The sequence below is a fragment of the Lycorma delicatula genome, chromosome 2 (assembly GCF_047948215.1).
Source record: "Lycorma delicatula isolate Av1 chromosome 2, ASM4794821v1, whole genome shotgun sequence".
NCBI classification, from domain to species: Eukaryota; Metazoa; Arthropoda; class Insecta; order Hemiptera; family Fulgoridae; genus Lycorma; species Lycorma delicatula.
Genome location: NC_134456.1, coordinates 54,558,387 through 54,570,536, shown reverse-complemented (window position 1 = coordinate 54,570,536; position 12,150 = coordinate 54,558,387). Strand labels below are relative to the sequence as shown.

General features: G+C 29.7%; 1 protein-coding gene across 1 annotated transcript in view; it reads left to right on the top strand.

Annotated features, from left to right (window-relative positions):
• LOC142318813 (growth factor receptor-bound protein 14-like) overlaps positions 1 to 12,150 on the top strand; it is a 292,838-nt gene that overhangs the window by 227,186 nt on the left and 53,502 nt on the right. The window lies entirely within an intron of this gene.

The following is a 12,150-nucleotide window of genomic DNA, read 5'->3' as shown; positions in this document are numbered from 1 at the left end:
GTCGGAGTATTTCTGTAGAACAACTTGTCTAACAAAACTAGCAAAATTATTCCAGTTTGACTCGCTTGTTAGCATGTAGTCTATTGTTGTCTCTGGAGTTATACCTGTGAGTGCCTTACTATGTCTAAGTGTGTCCCACCTATTGCACTCAAAAAAGGTGTTGTGCACAGCCTGCTGTAGGAAAAAGACACGGCAGATTGGATATGATCGATCGCTATTATAGCCTCCTATCGTATGTTTAGATGCCACGTATTTTGTCAAGTTGTAGCTGGTGAATTTTTCTGCTCCAAAAATATTAAAAACAATAAATTGGAGATAATTAATACAATTTTAAAGAAGGAAAAGTTTTTTATCGGAAACGGAAATTTTTGGTGACTTAACATATTTGTTTTCTAACGACTGAGTCATGTCATTATGCTTTTTACCTGTCGGCTAGAAGTTAATTTGTAGTTTTCAGCTCCTAGCCCTTGTTTTTTTCAGCAAGCCTAATATTTCTTGATTCGTTTCTTTTATTTAAAATAATTTAACTCGCTAAAGTACAAATGATTTCACTTGAAAATCGTTGATATGGCACCAACATTTTCATACGAGTCATAAACTTATCCCTGCCGGGCCTATCCTTCACCTTTTCCAAATAAGAAAGTCAATTGATGAACTGGGCCCCGTGAACGGGAATGTGATCTACATTTCGTTTGTTTGGAAGTCAAATATCTAGTAGCGTGGAATTAGCTTATTTTTTAGTTTTAATTATTATTACTATTTTTAAAAAGCAGTCCTCTGGTGAATACATACTATAGGTGTGTCAGAAGTTAAATCTAATACTAAACTAAAACTTGGGAAGGGAATAGATTCTTTACTGAAAAAAAAAATCAACTATCGGTTGCAAAAAAAAGTCATGGGCAAGGACTAATATGATTTAAACTTTGGCTATGTATAGTATTCAAATAATGTTGTTATACGGACTTTCACCACGCAGTCCTTCAGTTTCTTGGTTTTAATTATGTTTCTTGTAAAATCTATTAAGTTAACATTTATTTTAATTATTCGTTTTTACGCATAGAATCGAATAACTTTCATTAGTTGTACTTCTTTGAAAGATTCTGTACATTTTTAATAATCCGAATTTTTTACGGTTAATTATCCTAATTTTTTTATGATTCGAGATTATCGAACCATATTGTGTTTTTAATCAATTAATTTATCATCACGGAGTCTAGGTATTAGATTGAATGATAATCATTCACATCATATCTTCTAAGTAATATTCCAAGAATGGTTATTAAACATTACACTTAAAAATAATCAATTATTACTCTTAAGTAATATTTGTCAATTTATTGCATTACATTTTACCAAAATGGGTTGAAGCAGCATGTTTTAGATTTTTCTTAAAATTTGATAACTTCGCTTAAGATTGTGTGGAATTGCCATTCGACGCGATAAAAACTTTTCATTATGCCTGAATACGCTCGACAAAGGGTAGATGTTTCACGTAACGATTTAAATGTTAAATTTTAAAACCGCAAGTTTTTTAACGAGACTTATTTTAGGTTCTAATTTATAGTAAAATATTCTGATGTAAATATCAAAGTGTATTTATAAAGAACTTGCATACGTGCTCATTAATCAGAAAAATATTTGTTTATTTTTCTCGCGAAAAAATTGTTCCTTTTTTTGTAATAACATTTATCCTTTTAATTTTTTAAATTGTTTCCTGAGCGAGCTAACAAATAAAATAACAACGTCTTGCCCGACCGGGACTCCAATTCAGAACCTCCGTATGAAAAGCAGAGATGCTACCACTCGGCCAAGGAGACTCATATATAATCAAATATATTACAATTAAAATGCTTATTCACTGGCGTATTCTAATCTTCATATTTCCTTGAGAATTTGACCTCCCCCCCCCCAAAAAAAAAGTTAAAAAAATTTGTGGTATTTTCCTTGAAGCTTTTCAAATTCTTATATTCGGATTTTCAACAAAAAAAACAAGCAATTTTTATTTCAAAGGGAAATAAAATAATGGAGCATATTTTCTAAACGATGTCTTATAGCATGTAAGAGTTCCCGTTTAAATACTGGAACAAGAGATTGCAGACTCGGTTAAAGGGAGGTCACGGAAATAATAAAATTAGGCTATTCATAAATTATATAACGTTCCGCGGGATTGGAGACCTTACAAAATGCGTTTTTACTGAATAGGTTTATTACAAGGAAATTAATTAAATTATATTATTATTTTCTTTTATTGTTATTGTTTATGCAATATTAAGAGATGTTTTAATATTTACGGTTGCTTAATTAAAAAAATAAAAAAAATAAATAAATTTGGAATTTTTTTTTAATCTTAGATGTAGTTTCTGAGTTTATGAGATGTTTGAGTCATTCTCTTTTATATGTAATTATTGAAATTTTAGATTCCAGAAGTTATATTCATTTAACAGTAAGAAGAAAAAACAAAACTGATCTCGAATGCGAATCCCATGTATATGTGTTATGGTAAAAACGACTAAAAGATGAAAATAGATTTATATCATTGCGTAGGATTTATAAATAAATCGTAACTAATAATAATTAATTGATAGTTGATTTAAAATTAAACTGGTATTATATCTTCAATAATAGAACAGCTGTGTGTATTATATGATCTTAATTTGTTTAAACGGATTTTATATATATATATATATATATATATTTTATATATATATATATATATATATATAAAATCCGTAATCTTTTAATAAATCCGTAAAATCTTTTTAATTTATATATATATATATATATATATATATATATAAATATGAACAGCTTAACCAATAGTGTTAAAGTTTATGTAAACGTTTTTTTTTTATGTGACGTTTTCACCGCGTTTGTTGTGATATACTTTTCCCCATAATTCGCTTCATAAGTAAAAAAAAATCATTCTTTTCTCAGCTCATTATAGTAGTAAATCAAGTTATTTTATTATCCACTCCACTTATCTGTTAACCCGTGCAATTTGCATTACATTACTAAAATTTTAAACTCTTGAGAAAATTAAGAAAATTACTTTTCAGCTTAACTAAAATTTACGTCCTGTGTTGGTAAGTGAAAGTAGATGAAATTTGATTGTATTAATGTGAGATTTTGTATATTGTGAAATTGTTTATTGTTAAAATCTATTTATTTTTAAATCAGGCGATAATAATCCTTGGGTTGTTGCTATATTAATGAAGTATACAAACTGGTATTTAGTAAGGCTTCAGCCATAAAAATGTCGAATATCTATAATATTTATAAATTCTAGTGTTAATACATCAATACACGTAAGTATACAAAACACAGGTGTATTGTGGGTAATCTAAATATATGAACTTAGTATTATTGAAAGAATGTTGTTTGCTTAACAATCGTCTTAAATTTGGATTTTAGCCTGTTTTGTATTTACTGAACCTGATTTTTATTCATTTATGTTTTTTTTTTTGTAAAGTTATAATATATATATATATATATATATATATATATATATATATACACATGGAGATTTAAAAAGCTAAAGCACATGGAATCTATTATAAATTACATCGATTTTAGGTCATAGTTTCATTTATTATTAGTTTTTTTTTAATTCAAGAGAATTAAAAAATTATAGAAAAAGTAAACAAAAACCTTATTTCATAAATTACGTAATACCACATTACCAGTACTGAATATCTCAAGTTAAATAAATAATGTATGATAAAATGCAATATCAAATAAACATTTATCGGTAATTCGGAAAGGGACATTCCTGATGTACGATTTTTCGTTAACCGGCTTAAATATATGAAGCAAAAAAGTCATTCGATTAACTTAGGTTTCTATAAAAAAAAAAAAAACATATACCAAAAATTCAAATTTTGATTTATATGAAATACGTTTACTCTCTCTAAATACTGGCTGGGTTTCGTAATTAAATGTTGCTTGTTTATAAAGAATTCTGTACACTAACGAAATTTTAATATTTTCACGGCATTGACAGATCAATTTCACTTATTCACTTAACGGTTTGAATAATTTAAAAAAATGTTGAACCCAAGATCAGGGTAAGGTTGTATTTAGCTAATTAATGAAGAGATAGTGAGAGGGGAGCCTCCCTCTCACTATGGGCCACAGCATATTATTTCTTAGGAAGGAAATGGACGTAGTCTCCCATAACCGAATTGACTAATAGCTAAACATTAACCTAATGTAGAATTTGTGAAGTAAGGGTGGCGGTTTTTACTTATTGTTTAAGCATAGCATTAAAATTGATCCTAATTTACAATTTAAATCACTTAGGGAAATAAATATATTATTTAACGTTACAGTTAAATTTTTTTTTAAAATCATCTTTTGGAGTGGTCCGTAAAAAGTTTAGTTTTTTATATGTCTGTCAACCATTAACTTTATGGGAAATTTTACACACTATGTTGTTTGAAAAAATTCATATCTTTTAAGAGAAAATACAGTAATAGATTTTATTTATAATGCTACCACACATACACACTCACATCAATAAATTCTACGAACTTAGTGAGTGAAGATTACCATTTATAGAAAGAGGTATTTAACCCCCACCGACCGGGTTAGTCTAGTGGTCTTCGCAAATCAGCTGATTTGGAAGTCGAGAGTTCCAGAGGTCAAGTCCTACTAAAGGTGTTACTTTTACATGGATTTGAATACTAGATCGTGGATACCGGTGTTGTTTAGTGGTTGGGTTTCAATTAACCACACATCTCAGAAATGGTCGACCTGAGTCTATAAAGACTATACTTCACTTACTCTCATACATATCCTCATTCATCATCTGAAGTAATACCTGACGGTAATTCCTGGAGGCTAAACAGGAAAAAGGAAGGAAGAGGTATTCGAAAAAAGTGAAACATAATACAAGTGTATTTCTTGCCTGATACTTTTCCCGCTCAGTCGGTGATTGCTCGGCATTAGATCTTAATCTACCCAATTTTACTTGACTCCAGGAATTTAACTCCTGCTAAAATTTCCGGAAGTTGTTACTAATAGAAACTAGGTAAAATTTTATTTTAAATCATTTTTTTTAAGAAGAATTAAAAATCACGCTTAAGTTTGTAAGCTTTAAAAAATGTAGTTTGGTACTGAAACCAGAAATAGAGCCGGGAAACTGAAAATCCCATCGAATGTGGTGGAGTGATAGAGTTTCAGTCTTTCATCCGGATCGTTCCGAGATAGAATCCCGACATCTCGGTACGTTCACCCGCTTAAAATTTATTACGTCATATTTTTATTTGATGCAACAAATTTGATTAAAATTCGGTTTAGCTGTTTTATATACAAACTAACAAAGGTTTGTTACGTCTGCTGTGCAAAATTGTAATAAAAAAGTTTATTTCTGAGTAAATAATATGAAACCTCATTTTATAAAAAATATATTATTAAATAATACATTTATGTAAAGAAAATAAGGAAACGTTAAAATCCTGTCGGTCTCAATAAACGCAATCACCGGTCCGATTACCGTTTACTGACTTCTGCTATTTCCAGTGCCGGATTAGCAATTCTATGAAGCCAAGCCGATTCCCGCGTTGTAAAGTAACACGTAACTCGGATATAATGTTCCAGTGGCCGCAGTGTGATTGATCTGATAAAAAACACAGTAAGACTAATAACGTCCAGATGTTATAAATTACAACGTTGTTAAAAGAAATAAGTTAATAATAAATATGGTAACTTATTTGTGCTTTTGTGTGTATATATATATATATATATATATATGTGCGCGCGCGCGCGCGTGTTTGTAAAGTGAAGTGAATTAAGAAGTTTATAAGCACAAGAAATATCATAAGAATTGGTGCATGAATATAACTTATTCTTCATTATTATTCTATGACTGATTACGGACAGATTACAATCGGGAATAAATATTTTGATGAAACAGTAAAAAAAAAAAAAGAAAAAAGCTGTATTATGTTATACAAGATGGGATTTTAGTTTGCAGTCCTTTCTGCTTGGCAAAGATCAGATAAACGTTTCTTTGTTACCATGGATAAGCCCCCACAAACGTTGTGTGTGAGTGTGCGCGCGTGGGCTTGTCAGGAGTACGGACATGCGCGTTGTATAGTACTGCAAATTACGTGTGGTTGGTCAGATAAAGCGCTGTACGACAAGTATATATTCCGCGAAACGCTTACTAATAACATAGTGTGATGTTATTTCTTCTATTAATGTGTCAGTAAACCGCTGCGAGCTAGTTGCAATATTTGTAGTAGTATAGGCAGCAGCTGGCTTCTTAAGTTCAACGAACTCTCAACGACACAACTGCACATAACATAAAATGCAACCTGCGCGCGCTGTGCACCTCCAAATCTGATGATGCAATCGGGCGAATCAATACATCTGCTACCAACAACACAAAACCAAAAAAGAAACCAAAAACAAAGAAATAATCGAGGACACCTACCTTATGCTATTAATGGCAACGCTGACTTCAATAAAAAGCAGCGAAATGTTCATTAACTATAACACACTTTAATAAAGACTTACCCTAAAAACAAACTCGGTCAAACAAAAAATTAATTTAAAAAAAATCTACATTCGCTTAAAATAATAACAGTTATTTTTTTATCATAATTTTAAATTTATTAAAAAAAATAGTAGCTCGTGACTTTTATTAATGTTAGAAAAATTTATTTCTTTCATTTTTTTAAGAATCAGGTTTAGTTCTGAGATAGTTAGCTTTTATAATATATTATCATAATAAAATTTAAGCAGTTCATTAATATATATTGTTATAGAAATCTTGACTGAATTGACATAGAACTTAGCTTCGGAAACGCAAGCTCCCTGCTGTTACTTCATTGGCTGATTGTGTTCATTTCCCTAACAACGAAGCCCATCAGATAATTTATACTTTAACATTCTTCCTATTTACTTTACAACTGAAATGAAAATTCAAGCTATTTTCGCTTACTGAAACGAAAATTAAAACGTAATACAAAAATACCTTAAATATAAATCTGTTTAAAGTAAACGAAAAGGATTCAAAAGTTTAATTTCTTATTTTTTCTGGCCCGTTGTTCTGATTACAACTATTGTTCCAGTGTGGGTACTCTAACTTAACAGTTTATAATTTTATTGGGTGTTTCCACATACTACACAATACCGTGAGTAGGAGTGCTTTTTCCTACAGGATTTTTGTACTTGTTCTCGGGTGGCTTATTCTTGTCTAGAAGAAAAAAAAGCTTTGTTGCAGCATTTATTTAAGACGGTTAAGCAAAATAGTTCATCTGTAATATGCTACTCCCATCCGGGTTAAGTACACTGATTTCTGGGCGGGTTGCTTGTTACGTATTGGTCAAACATTACTTATTCTTTTGTCGTGGTCTTTTATGGGGGTTATTTCTTATCCCCCCCCCCCCATTATTCTTATATATTCTTAATTCCTTCCTTTTCATTTTCAGTTCTGTAAGTGGTGTAGGTCGTCCCTTCCTAACTTCGTGACGGAACTTGCTGTATCTTCCGGTGGTTGTATCTTACCCGTAGTACCCACGGGTATTATTCCTTATCCTGGTAAGAATTCTTAGTGAGATTTCTTGGTTAAAATTTAGAAATATTTCTCTTTCGAAAGTAGTTTCAATTTTTATTTGGTTTATTCGTCTCCTGAATTCTTATATTAAAATATTTATTTCCGGATGTTTAATGTAAATTTTTTATTATTGTACGATTAATTTATTACAATAATCTTGAATATTATGTGTGGGTATATGTACGAAAATTTTGTTGATTTATAAAAATGACCTTCAAAGTCGGAACTTTTTGGATGAACGAACGTGGAGCTATTTCGCTAAGGGAGTAAATATTGAGGTATTGAAAATATTTGCTGAAATATATTCTAAGCAGTATTTTTTAGTGAGGGTTATGCTCATATTTAAATTTTTTTTAAATTGGTTAAACTTAAATAAAAATAAATGAAATTAAATATCTACCTACACCCTGTATGTGACGATACTGTTTTTCTGACGCGCTCGTTTGTGTGTAAGGAATCATAGCAAAATGAAAACCTAGGTAAAACCAAAAAAAAGAAGAAAAAAGTGTTTTATTTTTTTTAATTACTTCTCGCGCTACACAGGCCATTTATTCCTTGCGTAGTGCATCTAAGGCTGTTACCACTGGAGTAAGTAATTATGATGTTATAGTGCAAGGTGAACTCCATAAACTTAGAATAATTTTTGTGTTTGCAACTTTTTCCGATTTATAAAATAATATTTTCTTAAACACTTGAAGTAAATTATATTCTTAATGCAACATTTTAAATCATAGATAAAGTAATAATTGTTGGCCTCCGTGGCGCGAGTGGTAGCGTCTCGGCCTTACATCCGGTGTTCCCGGGATTGAATCCCGGTCAAGCATGATGGCATTTTCACACGCTACAAATCATTCATCTCATCCTCTAAAGCAATACATTACGGTGGTCCCAGAGGTTAAAAAAAGTAATAATTAAAACAATAAGTTTCGTTTAATTTTTTTTTAACGTCTGTGTTCCTTCTAAGGTTCTGCAAATGACTATCATATGTTGTATACCAATTCTATCTGAGATCGCTTTCCATTGTTTATTACTGTAGCACTTGAATACAATGTAATATACGTTATGGTCTGATACAATACAGTATACACGCTCGAGCACACTATTATTTTGTTGTTTGTATTTTCCCACCCCCATCAACTGTCACGTACAGTCTCTGAACCTAAGTTTGTCCTTCGAATAATGTTTTGTTAGGTCAGTAGAGCGTGTGGGTTTGTGCATGTGTACCATTTAATTTATTATAATGGTGTATATATATATATATATTTAAATATAAATGCATTCTTAATACATCACGTAAATGCCTCTCTTGTATTAAGACTCGCAAAGAAACGCTCGCTTACATCTGTTTCTAATTATTTGTATAATAAAAGATTTAAATGATAACTGGAAAAACATTTCAAAGAACTTTCAAATACTGTTTTTTATACTTTGTCCATTTTGCGGTTATTATGTAATGGAAAAAAAAATAATCGATCAACATTTTGTGGCCCCTTGTTCAAAAATACAATAATTTCAGTTAACAAAATCGTGTCTGTTTAGGTTACGTGTGTTGGCGTATGTTTTTCTTCATCCCAGGTACCTAGAATAATGAAGATTATTCCGAAGTCTTGTATGTTGTAATCTATTCAGTGTCTTGTAGAATATGATAGTTAAAAAAATGGTGGGTAAGGCCTGTGCCTTAAGACACACGTTTTTTAAGGATTTCAACGATTAATCATTAATAATTATTAATTCTATTCTTCGTGGAAGATCAAACTGACAATAGTTTACAGTCAACAACAGAAGTTGGTGTGATAAAAATAAGCATTTTTTTCATCCGGATATTTTTTGTTCCAAGTAGCTCAGTGTTGTCATTTCAGGTGATTTTTAAACTATCATTTATTTTATGAAAACTTAGGTAGAGTGCTGTACCATAGGGTAACATTTGCTCATATATAGTCAATTTTATCATAAAGAGGAGCTGAAATATAAAATAAATGCGAGTACAAAGAAAATTAAGCTGGTCTTTTTAATAGGTAATTCTTACGTATAACCTTACACATTTGAATAGGAGATGAGATAAAACTGATTAATAAAATATTTACAGGTTGAAATTGGAAATCGAACCCGAGACCTTCAGTAAATAAGTCGTAGGTTTGCTTTACCGTCTGAATTTCTGGGACTGATAAAAAATAGTATAGTTATTTTAGAGTGTTTTTCTACAAAAAATTCTGGTCCTTACACAATTTTTTTTTTTGCCATTTAGCTTTACAATAATTTAATAGGAGTACATGATTCTCTGTTCGGATTATTAAAATTGCTAAGTTTTGATGTGTTGCATGGGATCGTAACGTTGTCAGTGGTCATTTTAACTGTTACAATTTGCACGTATTTCATCAGAAGTATTTTTGTCAAAACTTGGCACCAGAAATCCCTTATCTTTCCAACACAAACGTTAAGATATATATCCAGTTATAGAGCATTTTGTGTGTGTGTATTATATCTCTATTTAAAATGTAACGGCTTTTAAAAAAAATCGTGAGTGATCTAAGTTTCTTTTTAAAAGAAAAATTATTTTAGTATTATTATTTCTACTTACATCATTTATTTAAATAAAAAAATTAGAGTTTAAACTTTTTTTGTGGCTAATGTTTCAGCGATAATCATGAGTCCTTGTAATTTTTAAATACGAGTCGTCTTTAATCAGTTGCAAAATGTTTTTCGCAAAATTATTCGTGTATGCGCTCTCTTTGTGTGTGCAGCTAGCTAGGTATTTGGAGGAATTGTTGATGAGTTGGTGCAATATTATAATCGTGATGTATGATAGTTTATCTCCAACTATTTGAAAATAATTATTATTTATAGAACACATAATATATAACGCTATATTGAAAGTTTTGAAATAAATTTCCAGCTAATGTTTGAGTCTTGAAAATATAGCCGTAGACGGCGAGCTAATATTTATTAATGAAGGGATATAAAAGCGGTCGGTTATGGTGTTATATTAGCAGTTAATTTATTCAAAAGAGAAATGAAATACAAACCACCTTATTTTACTTCTAGATTTGATCGATTGAAATTGTTCAGCGGATAATTTTAATTTTAAGATTTTTCTAGGATTATAAAGATGAATATATTAATATAAACATTTATTATTGTAATCATTTTAATAGATTTATCTGATTGATAACGGTGGTTTTAGTTATGAATAAATATCATTAGTCTATTACGGATGCATAGTTATTGAGAATGCTCACGTGTCATCGCCCGTGCGCTTGATCGGAAATAAAAACTGACTAGATTTATCTAGTGGTAAAATTACGGTGTCAGCTTCATTCAAATCACATCACGTATACGGCAATCTAGTTTTCCCTCATTTATAGAAATTTTTTTTAATTCTCTAGTTAGTTATGTTTTCTTTTTTATGAAATAATAAATAGCTATAAATTAAAAGAATAAGGAATCTGTGCCCTTCTCAGTTTATACTTTCATTTTTTATTTGATATTTTATGCAGTTGCTTCTTATTTTTAAAGTAAGTGCTTGATTAAAATCTTTCTTTCGTTTACAATCTCTTTAAAAAAGAGAATCTAATGAAATATCTTCAATTTAGCACATGCAGTTTAAAATATTTTTTTATTATTTAATAATTTCCCTTTGTTAGTCTTGATTTTACTGTGAATTAATTTTTTACTGTAATTAATTTTTCCTTAAAAGGTCTATTATACAAATCAAACAAGAACTTAACCTAATACTCTTAAATAATCAAATTTTGAATTTTATAATGGCTGCATTATAAATTTTATCTGCCCGGCAATTTTCTGGTTTTTAAACCTAATTTAATCATCCATTTGATTTACTTTAACGGTTCTCTTATTTTATAAATTAAATAATGTTGAAACGATCAACTGCTATCTTCGCAAGAAATTAGTAGATGATCCCTTAAATAATTGAAGTACTGATATTTTTTTTTTAATTTGAATTAATTGAAAATGACCGTTTTTTACTATCAAATCAGTATTTCTTATTTAAATTTAGAAATCTACTCTCTATTCCCACATTTATTCTTCAGTGGTTTTTGTATTAAACATTATAATCTTAAACCGTAAATTCTGTTAAAAACTGTACAGTTTTGATAAAATACTCAAAAAGGTTTTATAAGTTTTGTTACCTGACCCAAGTTTTATTATATCGTAGGCAGTAGATGATTGAAATATTTTTTTTGAGCATCGCTTAATACGTTTTATATTTTGAATTCGATTTAACTACTTTTAATTATCAGTAATTTATTAAGAAAAGTGTTAATAGAAAATATTAATTTACTCATAATTTGAACGGTTGACTTGTGAGTAAAAAGCAGGAAATTTCAAATTATTAAAATATAAGTTTAATTATGTGAGTATTGTGTGGAATAATTTGCTAACTTCTTGCACGGATATCAAATATTGTTTTCAATTTTACTTTGCTTTAAAAATTACAGAGCCGGTAAAAATTACATTTAGTTAAAATAAGAATAAAAAAGAGAAATTCCGGGGTGATTAAAATTATTTTGCAATTTTAGTAATTCGAGCCTTTTATAGATCACCTACTTAAGTTCTTGTTCAGTTAGCAA